The following is a 13,932-nucleotide window of genomic DNA, read 5'->3' as shown; positions in this document are numbered from 1 at the left end:
GAGGAGAGGGAGCCGAGGAGAGAGCAGGGGGAGAGAGAAACCAATGAGAGAGGCCTCTATTGCTAACCCAGGCTTATATACCTTTGGGGTCGTGCAAACCCACTAATTACAGGTAAAGACATACGTCACAGGAAGGGGTTGCACTGTATGTTACACAGCAGTGAGAGGGGGTGGTTTAGGGACATACACACAATAGGAAGAGGAGGGATTGGGGATATACATGTGACAAGATGGACGGATCCTAGATTTAGGATGGCAGCTTAACTTTGCATGTCACAGAGCCCGTTTGACTTGTTCCTGGCTCAGCTGATAGAGACCATTATCGGTCGGGGAGAACACTTGGTCAGAGCCTCAGGGAGACACAGTCCATTGTCCCCAGCAGCAGGGAGCAGGCCTACCCTGTAGTCTGGTGACTAACTGGCTTCAGGGAGGATGTCTGTAAGCATCTGACCTCCCCACCTGCCCCCCTATCCCCTAAGAGGTTTATGTACTCTTGGAATCCCACAGGATTAACTCTACTCTCTGTCCTATAGAATTGCTATGAGTCAGAATCAACTTAATTGCAGTGAGTTTGGAATTAGGCATGACTTATTGATATTAAAATAACCTTATTTTTAATAAACCTGTCCTTCTTCAATTGGAAAGGTTAAATTTCCTATTAGTCAATGACTATTTTATTGTCAATGTATCTTGCTATAGTTTTCCTTTATGCAGTTATTCAACGCAAAACTACTGAGTGCCCATCATACACCAGATACTAATCTAGGTTCTATTGGTATTCAGAGTCTAGTAAAATATTAGGTGTGCAAAGATATAGCTATCATAGTGAAAATTGATATTTTTATATTGTAATTTCTTCAGTGTGATTGTTATTTTGTTACTAGATCAATAAGCAGGAAGAGGAAAGTGCTCTCCAGTTGAAAGAATCATAAAATAACTTTATGAACTATGACAGATTTTGGTGAGAATGGAATGGTGTTTTAGGAGCAAGGAAAATACAGAGCTTTAGAAAATTGATGAAGAACTAGATTATCAGTCACATTCTAGAGAACATGACACAGGGGTTTAGAATGTATCTTCCACCAATAAGGGATCTGCATATAGTCAGATGTTAGATAAAAGACTGGAAAACTGTCTAGGAGTTTCCCACCGGACACATTTCATTTTCTGTTCAAGGTGTCTATGGGTGTCTCAAAAAGTTCTACACTACCTGGAAGGTGTGTTCATCTAGCAGTGGCTCAACAACAACAAAATAGTGTATGGTGCGGTGGCCTGGAGTGTGTATATTGTTTCCTATTCCAATGTGAATATAAATTGAGTCATGCTGAATCCTGCAAAGAGTAGGACACTGAAGTCTTGCATTTTAGAATCCCACGTTTTAACTCTTACATGCTCCAGAAACAAAGACCGAGACCAGTAACAAATTTCTATAAGTAAAATGATCAAATTGCTTAAGTAACTTCTTTTGTTTTGTTTTATTATTTTTTAAATCACTTTATTGTGGGCTCTTACAGCCCTTATCACAATCCATATATGTTGTCATCACCATTTTCAAAATATTTTCTTTCTAATCAGCTCCTCATTTTCCCTCCCTCCCCCCCACCCTACCTCATGAGCCCTTGATAAATTGCAACTTATTATTATTTTCATATCTTACATTGTCTGCTGTCTACCTTCATCCATTTTTTGCTATTCATCCCCCTATGTGTGCTGGGGGCAGGGAGGATTATATGTCAATCATTGTGATCAATTCTGCCTTTCTTCCCCCACTGCCCCCCTACCCTCCTGGTATGACTACTCTCATTATTGGTCCTGAAGGGTTTGTCTGTCCTGGATTCCCTGTGTTGGGAGCTCTTGTCTGTACCAGTGGACATGCTCTGGTCTAGCTGGATTTGTAAGGTAGAATGGTGATCATGATAGTGTGGCGGAGGGAGAGATCATTAAAGAACCAGAGGGAAGTTGTTTGTTTCATCAGTGCTGTACTGCACCCTGACTAGCTCATCTCTTCCTTGTGACCCTTCTGTAAAGGGATGTCCACAGTCTACAGATGGACTTTGGGTCTCCACTTTGCACTCCCCCTCATTCACATCGATATGAATTTTTGTTCTGGGTCTTTGATACCTGATACCTGATTCCATTAACACCTCATGATAAGTGCCTTGCTTCAATGACCATATAATATAATTAAAATTAATTAGTTTCTTATTATTATGCAACATTTGAATGATTTCATGATGCTTCTTTGTTTCCGGCCTTACAACAGCATTAAGTTCATAAACATCTACTGAGCGCATCCACATTACCAGTACTCCTCCTCCCAATCAGATATGCCTCATTTCCCAGTAAGATAGCCTTCTTCTCACTAAATTAAACAATAAAGCAGCCGATGGCAAGCAGGAAGGAGAGAGGAAGAGGGAAAAACAAGGGTGTGAGGAAGGAGGGAAGCGAGAGGAAGGCAGGAAAGCATCCGTGCCAGGGAAAGGAAGAGCATTGGGTAATAAAAATAGAAACTTTAACATTGCTGTTTAGCTTATTTTCTTTTCTAAAAAATTATTTAAGCCCTGGGTGGGGAACTACTATTTACTTTTAAATCGCTCACAGTTAAGTAACATACCCAAGGATTCTGCAGTATCGACTTTCTCGTCCTCTTTAGCTTTTCTGTCGCCCTAAATAGAAAGCAATCCGTATGCACTTCCTTTTCACTTCAAACCCAAACCAAACTGGAGGCGGTGGCTTTGCCTCTGACTGGGGAGACAGCAGGCGTCACAGAGACCTCACTGCATAGGGTTGTCCTGCCTGTGGCCAGAGGAACAAAGGCCTTTCATCCAAGGCACCTCTGTGTGACTTAAATGTCTAACTATGCTACCCGAGGACTGCTCTTATACTCTGTCAAACAAAAATTTAACCTCCTCTAGAACAAAAAATGAAACAGGTGAATATTCGCAAGACTCCTCTGACTCTTCCTTACTGTCAACATTTTAATAAAACTTCATTGAGTGTCCAGGCCCAGGTCTCCATTCGCTTCCATCTCTCTGTAATCAATGTTTTCTCCTGCCTCAGGGCAGGGCTTTGCACCGTGTTTTCTTCCTGATGAAACACTCCTATCTTCTTCATGACATTAGTTCCTTTTCATCTTCCAGCACCCACTGCGCATCTCTGCTCTTTGGTGTCATCTTGTCTGGTTCACCTTGAGTTAGACACCAGTCTTCTGGCTTCCCAGTGCTCTTTCTAATACGGCCCTTCGCAAATTAAATGGCAAGTTTTATCATTTTTGACTCACTAAGTTGGGGCTCTCTTTTAAACAGTAATCATGTCAGATTGAAATTTTCATGCATGTTATCACTCAGTAAAATGTCAGACATGTAATAGGCCTAAAATAAAGTTATTGAATTAAATAGTAATTAATTTACCAAAACGTTGAAAGTCATGTATAAAATCTAATCGTTGTTATTCCATATATGATCAGATCTATTAGTTAATGTAGGGTCTTGCCTTTTGCTTTTTTATTTTCTTGGGTATATTTTCCTTTTTAAAAATATAGCCAGGGAGTTATTTTTCTAATCCTGATGCAAAATCTTGGCCTGGCTTTTCTACACTAAAATTTAGGACAAAATAAATAAGTCAAAAGAACTAGCCAACAATATTCCCTAACCTGTGGATTTAAAATCAAATTGATGATATAGAAGATAGACACATGATACAGATAACGATATTGATAATGTGAGTTTGAAACCAATAGTGGCTATCACCAATTGCGCAATTTTGACAAGCTCTGGTGTGTAGTGGGCTAAACGTTGGGCCCACAATTGCAAGGAATCTACCAGATGGTCCACAGGAGAAGGCTGAGGCAGTCTGCTGCCATAAACATGGAGAGCCTTAGAGATCCAATAGAGCAGTCTTAGTCTCTGATAGGGTATCTCTGTGTCAGGATCTACTTCATGGCAATAGGCTTTTGCTTTTTTTCTTTTTTTTTTCTCAGAAATTCCCCAATACGAACGCAAATGGTTAGGCAATTAATTAAAATAAAATTGATATTGATAGAAAGTTTATTGTGCCAACCTGACCGATAAACACACATGCGGTTAATTGAAGGGTGGAGAGATAAATGGCTTGGTGAACCTTGCTTTTTGAGTTCTCGGGTCTCTTGCTTTGTGCTGGTCGGACCAGGGTGCAGCTGCCTTAGCCAGTTCTCTACTTCAGCTGGCAAGGCTCACTTCCTGTAAGACATCCCCAAGGAAAAGCCACATGGACCTACCTCGATGCAGCGCTGGGTGCTGGAGCAGCTGTGTGGAGACGCCTGCCAGCGCTGAGATGATTACATGTTCACTGATTTGGCTTTCCTCCTGCACTTGGCATTATTGCATCTGTTTTGTGAGATGGAGGAGGACTTTGTGGATTGGTGTTGGACATATAGGTTAATGGGTTAATGTTGGACTTGTGGGCTTGGGCAGCACTGGCTTGGGATGTTTTCTTGATGTGCACTTAACCTTACATAAAACTCTCTCTTATACATGAGTTTCTGTTGATTTGTTTCTCTAAAGTACCCAGACTAACCCAAAGTATAACATGAAACACTATGCCTGCTCTGTATTTAAGGACCGTGCTTTTGTTTTGTTACCTAAACTCTAACAAAAACAGTTGCCTAAGCTCCTGAATAAATTACTTGGAAAGCATTTTAGTCAGTTTATTTGTTAGGAAGTGCTTCTCCTCTGGCTGCCTGAAATGCAGCTATTATAGGTCCTTTGTAGACCTCTGGTGGTAAAAAGGAAGCATTGTTCACTCTTGACAATTCATATAACTCCCTCCATACACTTTTAATTCTGATTTTTAATTCCTATTTTGTATAGGAGTAATTCATGAACTAATTAAATTTATTAAGACATGTACTTGTGTTCTATAATTTATTTGATCTTTTGATGCTTCATTATCAATTAAGAAAGCCAAAACACCATTAAGAACAACAACAAAAATGATGAGACAATTAAGCAAAATGATAGCAATCATATATAAAGGAGAACAAAAGTTTTCTCTATTGCATCCGAGAGTAAAGTTGGATTTTCTGGTTCAATATAAAAATAACAATTCTCTCGGCCAAACATAAGAAGAAGAGTCACCATTTGGCTAAATGCCCATTTGTCAAGCATATCAAAAAATGGAACTTTACATTTGACATGTTGACCTCCGCAGATCATCCCACTTCTAAACTTTTAGAATTTTCTGACCATAAGTCACTCTATCCTTGCAAACAAATCCATATGAATGCTGTAGTTCTTCGGTGCCATGGAGTCAGCTTCAAACCATAACGTCTCTGCGCAGACCAGAGGGAACACTGCGTGCTCCTGGGCCAACTTCCTCATCAATACCATGCTATTTATATAAACTGTCGCTATTATATACTTTAAATATGCTGTAAACTTTGGTGAGTTCCCCTCCCTCTTTGGGACACAGTCTCATATACTAAGAAGAAGAGTGGCATTTGATTAAAATCTGAGCATTTTAGTTCAGATTAGTTTAATTTGTGTGATCTGCAGAACACTAATTAACTTCTGTTGTGTACATTATGAGAAATATATCTTAGACGAAATATCTGGGTAATGTTCTAATTTCTTCTATAAAAACACCTGTAAATATGGGTGAACACTCTACAGGAAGCACTCTAAATGATTAGTCTCAGACTATTTTAAATTCATCATCTAAATCTGTCTTCTTGTGCTTATCACCTGGTTGCATGGGTAACTCTTAGGAGACAAGGGCCCTCTGCTTTCTAATATCTATCTCCTTGCATGCTTACAGGATGACTTACGCTTCTCCTAGTTGGTTCACATTCCTTCACCTCTCCTTATGTGACATAGTTTTACTGCTATCATTCTCCTATGACCTAACTCCTGTATAGTTTATGCGTGTTTAAAAGAAAGCCTATCACAAGATGGATATTTCATTAATGTAAAATTAATTTATTAAAATTAGCATCAAAATCTCCCTAACACAAATTAAGATGATTAGTAAAGTAGGCTAGGGGCTTGCTTCTTTAATAGTAGCAAAATATCCCCCCAACTCAAGTGATCCAGCTAAAATGAGAAGAGAGAGCAATGGGAATAGACAACCTTCCTAAGCCACTCAAGGTTCACATTACAACTGCATGAATCTTCCACATAGAGGCCCCACTATTGCAACCTGGCTTGAGAGGAACAACTTGAATTGTAATGAAAAATGGATGTTCTGGTGCACCACACATATTCTCAGTGGCCCGAAAAGCTTCTGTTAAAACTCTTCTTATAGAAAACTAAATTTCCTAAAGCTTATGTGATTTTGTCTTTCAGTAAATGAAATAAAAAAATCAATTTCATGCAATAGTTTATTATAGGGATGTAGGTTTTATATGGAACTTTTAAATTCCATTATTATTTATGCATAAATTATTTCTCTGGAAGGCCATAATTGCGTTTAATATTATATTAACTACATAACATTAATTTTACAATAGAAACAATATCATTAGAAAATGGTCAAATACAGAACACAGGCCAAAATTAGACTATAAAATTAGACTTTAGAGCAAAGGGGATACAATCAAGAAACGGCTAGAGATTCTTTAACAGGAAATATTTAGACTTTCTTGGTGCAAGTGTCTACCTATTTATTGCTTTCCAGAAAGTCATTTGGTCTCTCTTTAGCAAAGAGCATGAAATATGCAATATATGAACACATGCCAAAAAAGCTCATGGAAAATCAACCTGTGGAAATACTTAGAATTTTCATTCTGGAATAAAAACCAGATAATATCATGCTTAGGACTCTGCTTACATTCTCATTATAAGAAAGGCATAAACATAATTTCCAGTTTAAATCAAAAACCTAATTTGGGAAAAGGCTAGCTAGATTTTGTCTTTAGTATTTCATACATGTTTCCAGGAGGGACCAGTCATGGGAGAAAGATGTCATGCTCAGAAAAGTAGAAGATTAGAGAAAAAGAGAAAGATTCTCAGTGGGATGAATTGGCACAGCAGCTGCAAACAATGTGCTCAAACAAAGCCACCATTACAATGCAAGGTCAGGACTTCTTTTTAGTCCTCAGGGGGCACTTCCTCAGGGAGAAAACTGTTTTTCTTCTTTTTGCAGGCCATGAGGGTATTGTAGATTTCAGTAATAAGCCCTTTGACTGTTGTGTCTTTGCTAAAAATCCTCTCCCAGTCTGTGGGTTGCCTTGTTACCCTCTTGATGAAATCTTTCAACACACACGTTTTATCTTTAGTAGATTCCACTTGTCGATTTCAGGTTCACGTGTGTGTGTGTGTGTGTGTGTGTGTGTGTGTGTGTGTGTGTGTGTGCCTTTCCCTATTGCAGTTAGCCTATATATTCCCTGGGCCAAGGTTCTTAGGTTTGCCCCAATTCCTTCCTTGATGGTTCTGATACTTCTGGGTTTGACTTCTAGTTCTGTGATCCATCTTGAGTTTGTTCTCGTGCATGGGGTGAGATAAACATCTTGTTTCATTATTCTATATGTGGATATCCATTGTTTCCAGCACCACTTGTTAAATAGGTCATCCGCCTCCCACTTGATACTTTGGGGGCCCTTGTCAAAGATCAGTTGTCTATATGTTGATGGTTTTATTTCTGGATTTTCTGTCCTTTTCCATTGATCTTAGTATCTGTCGTTATGCCACAACCATGCTTCTTTGACCATTCTGGCTGTGTAGTAGGTGTTAACATTGGATAAGGAGAGCCCTCCCACTTTGTCCTTCATCTTGAGGAGTTATCTGGCCTTCTTCCTTCTCCATATGAAATGAGTGGTCAGTTTTTCCAATTCTCTGAAGAAGGTTGTTGGTATTTGAATTGGAACTGCATTAAACTTATAAAGTACCTTGGGTACGATGGACATCTTTACTATGTTGAATCTTCCAATCCAGAAGCATGGGATAGTCTTCCATTCATGGAGTTTTCTTTTGGTTTCCTGTAGTAGCATTTTGTAGTTTTCCTTGTATAAGTCTTTTGGGGTTTTTTTTGTTAAATATATCCTAGATATTTCTATTGGTTTTTTACTATTGTGAAGGGTACTGCTTTCATGATCTCCTCTTCTGTGGTCTTGTCTGATGTATATAGCAAACCAGTAGACTTCTGTTTGTTGATCTTGTATCTTGCCACTTTTCTGTATTCCTCTATCGCTACCAGTAGTCCTGTTGTGGAGTTTGGGGAATTTTCAATGTACAGAATCATGTAGTTTACAAATACCAATAGTTTCACCTCCTCTTCACCCAGTTGGATACCTTTAATGTCCTTCAACTATCTTATGTTGTTAGCTAAGACCTCCAGTACAATATTGAATAGAAGTGGAGGCAAGGAGCAACATTGTCTGGTCCCCTTTTTCAGTGGTATAGTTTTTGCCCTTTTTCCATTGACTATGATGCTGGCTGTTGGTTTTGCATAGATAGCTTGTATTAACTTATATTTTCCTTCCATTCCTATCTTCTGGAGTGTCTTAATTAGGAATGGGTTTTGGATGTTGTCATATGCTTTTTCTGTGTCTATTGATATTATCATGTGCTTCTTATACTTTTCTTATCAATTTGGTATATAATATTGATGGATTTTCAGATGTTGCCCCATCCCTGCATCAATGGAATGAATCCTGCCTGATCATGGTGGATGATAAGTTTTATGTAGTTTGTATTCTATTGGTCAACATCTTGTTAAAGATTTTTGCATCTTAGTTCATTAGAGATATCAGTCTGTAGTTCTTTATTCAGGTGGGGTCCTTTCCTTGTTTGGGTATCAAAGTTATATAGGCTTCATAGAATGAGTTTTGGAGTTTTCCATCCTTTTCTACACTCTGGAATAATTTGTGGAGGATAGGTATTAGCTCTTCCCTGAATGCTTGGTAAAATTCTCCTGTGAAGCCATCTGGTCTAGAAGTCTTTTTTGTTGGTAGCTTCTAGATAACTGTATCTATTTCTTCTTTCACTTCAGGGTCTGTTGAGGTTCTTGACATCTAACTTGGATAATTTAGGGAGGGATTGTATTTCCAAGTATTTGTCCATATCTTCTATGTTGTTGAATTAATTAAAATACAGAGTTTCATAATACTCTGTGATTATCCTTTTGATCTCATTGGGGTCTGTTGTGATTTTCCCTGTTCCATCTCCTATTTTGGCTATTGATGTTTGCTCCTTTCTTTCCTTTGTTAGGTTTTCCAGCGGTCTGTCAATTTTTTTTATCTTTTCTTAGAACCGGCTTTTTGACGCATTAATCTTTTGCATCGTTCTTCATCTTGCCACTGGTTTAACTCCACCCGGAGTTTTATTATTTCTTTTCATTTGCTATTGGAGGGGTTATTCAGTTGACTCTTTTCTAGTTGCTGGAGGTTTTGTGATAGCTTATAGTCATAAGTCTCTCTTCCTTTTTCATATATGCGTCTAATGCTATCAAGCTACATCTGATAACTGCTTTCGCCATATCCCATAAGTATGGATACATTGTGTTCTCATTCTCATTAGTTCCGAGAAACTTCCTAAACTCCTCTCTAAACTGGACCAGTATCATTTCATGTCGCAGAAGAGCATTATTCATCCTCTAGTTGTTTACCCTTGTATTTCTGGTCATCATTTTATTGATCTCCAGGTTTATGGCAAGATGTTCAGAGAAGGACGTCTGAGTAATCTCTATGTGTTTGAATTTATTCAGGCTCAACTTGGATCCAAGCATGTGGTCTATTTTCGAAAATGAGGCATGAGTGCTTGAAAAGAATTTGAATATTTTTGCATTTGGATGAAAAGCCCTATATATGTCTTTCAGGGCAAGTTGCCTAATTGTGGTTTTTAGCTCTATAGCCTCCTTGTTGAACTTCTTTCCCAGTATTCTTTCTTTGATAACAGTGTACTAAAGTCTCCTATTATGATTGTTGACTGTGATTTCTTTTTTCATCCTTTGAATAGTTTTATCAATTTTGAGAGTCTCTTGTTAGGGGCATATATATTTATTATGTTCAATGGTTCCTGGTTTACTGATCCTATGAGCAATATACAATGCCCCTCCTTGTTTCTTTTTATCGTTTGAACCTTAAGATCAATTTTGTTAGGATTGTGACCCCCTGATTATTTTAAGTTGCTGTTTGCCTGGTATATTTTCTGCCAGCCTTTTATTCTTAGTCTATTTTTTCCCTGCAAGCTTAAGATGTGTCTCTTGCAGGCATCAGATTTATGGTTTATGTTTTCTGAGCCTTTCTGCTAGCCTTTTTCGCTTAATATGTGAATTGAGACCATTGATTTTCAAAGTTATTAAGATCTGTGGATTCATTGCTGTCATCTCTTGTTTTTTTTGGAGGGGTGGTGTGTTTTACTATCTCGTTCATATAAATGTGCTGTGTTTGTGTGTGGGGCTTCATTCTTGCCTTCTTTCCCCTCTGATGCAATGTTTTCTTGAGACTGTTGACTTTCAAAGTTATTAACAAGATCTGTGGATTCATTGCAGTCATCTCCTGCTTTTTTTTGGGGGGAAGGGGGCATGTTTTACTATCTCCCATCATATAAATGTGCTGTGTTTATGTATGTGCCTTCATTCTTGCCTTCTTTTCCCTCTGAGGCCATGTTATCTTGGTAATTGTTATCAGCATGTTGACTTCTGGGTGCAGGTGGAGTATACGGGGGTCTCCTGTTTGTGCTTGGTAGATGTTGTTCTTCTGACAGTAGTGAGTCGGTGAGAATCTTCCACAGGGTTTGCTATCTTTTGGTATATTTTTTGAGTTCATCATTGTCCTGGAAGACCTTTATCTCTCCTTCTATCTTTTTAAAAATAATTTTATTGGGGGCTCCTACAATTCTTATCACAATCCATACATCCATTGATCGTGTTAAGCACATTTGCACATACGTTGCCATCATTAGTCTCAAAACATTTGCTTTCTACTTGAGCCCTTAATTTCCGCTTCTCATTTTCCATCCCCACTTCCTCCCTCCCACATGAACCGGTCATAATTCATAAATTATTATTATTTTGTCATATCTTACACTATCTGATGTCTCCCTTCACCAACTTTTCTGCTGTCTGTCTCCCAGGGAGGAGTTTATATTTAGATTCTTGTAATTGGTACCCTCTTCCTACCCCATCTTCCTTCCACCCTCCTGGTATCACCACTCTCAGCACTGGTCCTGAAGGGGTCATCTGACCTGGCTTCCCTGTGTTTTCAGTTCCTATCTGTACTAATGTACATCCTCTGGTATAGCCAGATTTGTAAGGTAAAATTGGGATCATGACAGTGGGGAGAGGAAGCATTTAGGAACTAGAGGAAAGTTGGATGTTTCATTGTTTCTACCCTGCACCCTGACTGGCTTATCTCCTCCCTGTAACCCTTCAGTAAGGGGGTGTCCAGTTGCCTACAAATGGACTTTGCATCTCCACTCTGAACTTACCCTCATTTACAATTATTTGACTTTTTGTTCCTTGATGCATGATACCTGATCCCTTCGATATCTCATGGTTACACAGGCTGGTGTGCTTTTTCCATGTGGGTTTTGTTGCTTCCAAGCTAGATGGCCACTTCTTTATCTTCAACCTTTTAAGGCCCCAGACACTATATCTTTTGATAGCTGGGAACCATCAGCTTTCTTCACCACATTTGCTTATGCACACATTTGTCTTCAGTGATCATATCGGGAAGGTGAGCACCCACCGATATGATTTTTGTTCTTTGATGTCTGATACCTGGTCCCTTCTACACCTCATGGTCACACAGGCTGGTGTGCTTCTCCATGTGGGTTTTGATGCTTCTGAGCTAGATGGCCGCTTGTTTATCTACAAGCCTTTAAGACTCCCAGACACTGTATCTTTTTTAGCCAGGCACCATCAGCTTTCTTCTCCACATTTTTTAATGCACATGTTTGTCTTCAGCGATTGTTTCGGGAAGGTGTGGATCATTGAATGCCAATTTAATAGAACAAAGTGTTCTTGCATTGAGTAAGTACTTGAGTGGGGTCTGCTGTCTTAATGCTCTTGTTCATCTGCTGCCTTAATACTAAATCTATAAATATATGCATGTAGATCTATTTCCCCACCATCCTTCTATTTTAGTAGATAATTTTGTAGGGTAGAGGATTCTTGGGCAATTGTTTTTCTCCTTCAGCTTTAGAACATGTTACTCCACTCTCCCCTCTTCTTCATGGTTTCTGCTGATAGATCTGAGCATATTCTTACCTTAGCATCCTTGTATATGACTTCCTTTCTCTTATGCTCTTAAGATTTTCTTTTTCCTTGATGTTGGATAATTTAACTATTTTATGCCTTGGTGAGTTCTTTCTGCAGTTTAGTCTGTTTGGTGTCCTCTCTGCTTCCTGTATGAGTTTCTGATTCTCATTCATTAAGGTGGGAAAGTTTCTTTCCAGAAATTTCCACACTAATTTTGTTGTCAACTTCTTCTTTCTGTCATGTTTCAGTAGACCTATTATTCTAATGTTGTTCCTCTTCATAACATGTCATTAATCTCAAGTTTTCTTGTTTGACTGGTTTTTTTTTGTTTGCTGAATTCTGTCTTCAAGATCACTGATACAGTTCTCCACCTGTTCAAGCCTTTTGGCAGGGTCTGTGATCTTGCGTGTAGCTTCTGTTACCTCATAGATTAGCTCCTAGAATTTCCTTTGGAGTTAATCCCTCTATAGTAGACTTCATCCTCTCTATCATGGACTCATCTCCTCTATCATTGTGTCCTTATTCTGCGTTGCTTCCCTCATCTCCTGATTACTCCCAGCAGCCTTCGGGAAATTTAGTTTTGTGTCAGATGCACATCTAATTCCTCTATGAGCATCATTATCTCTGCTGTTGTGTTTTGTCTTTCTAGTCTTTTGTTGAGTGTTGCAGTAAGCTGCTGTTTACGCGTCAATTGTGTCCTAGAAGTACAGTCATCATGCTCCTCAAAAGTAAGGATTGTGAGATTTGTCTCACATATTTTGGACATGCTATCAAGAGAGATAAGCAACCCCCAAATAACAGTATGCTTGGTAAAGTAGAGAGTCGGCAGAATAAATTGAATACCCGTAGTAAGAAGGATTGATATAGTGGCTGTAACAATGAGCTGAAACATAACAATGATGATGAAAATGGTGAAGGACCAGGAAATGTTTGGTTTTGTTTTTTACATAGGGTCACTATAAGACAGAGCTGACGTGAAGGCTCTTAACAACAATACCTTAAGAAGGTACATTACTCTGTACTTGACCTATGTGAAATCTTTGAGTCATGGCATACACTCAGTTACTGTTGACTGAATCACTTTTGACATTCACTGAACCAGTTGATTCTACTCAAAACATTGCAGTGCTCATCCCACATCTTCTTAGCGAATACTAAAATCTGTCATGACCTTCTCACCAGCCACTCTAGTCTGTCTGCAAGCCATGCTCAGCAACCCCTAACACCAGTGGATGCCCAATTTTGACAGAAGTCGATTGTCTATTAGATTATGCATTAGATGCATCCAATAAGTACTAGAAAGGAAAGAGTTCAGAAAGAATATTTTTTCCTTCTAATAATTAGTTTTTGTTTTAAAGTATGTTTTATACTATACCTTCAAATAAAGTTGTGTTCAATAAAGAAGAGATAAGAGGCATATAAAAGGGGGTAAAGGAAGGGAGTAGAGGAAGGAGAAAGGGGGTACACAAGAAGGGGGTAGAGGAAGAAGAACTATAGAAAGGAGAAGGAAAAACTAAACAGCAGAATGATATCAAAGGCCATTTGTCAGGGGTAGCACTATAGAGATATAATATACTTTGTGTATATTTTTAAATGTTAGAAGCCAATTCTGAATTGGAACTTCCATTTTGCACATTTAGTGAATGATCCAGTTCTATTAGAGAAGTAGGAAATGAGATATCATAACTTTCCCCTAGCAGTTCAAGTAGCAGAGCTTGTATTGTTTACACATGATTTATTAATGAATGGATCAATAGC

This window comes from Tenrec ecaudatus, chromosome 2, assembly GCF_050624435.1.
Source record: "Tenrec ecaudatus isolate mTenEca1 chromosome 2, mTenEca1.hap1, whole genome shotgun sequence".
Taxonomy (NCBI): Eukaryota; Metazoa; Chordata; class Mammalia; order Afrosoricida; family Tenrecidae; genus Tenrec; species Tenrec ecaudatus.
The sequence above is the reverse complement of the archived record's forward strand: the minus strand, read 5'-3'. Positions refer to the sequence as shown.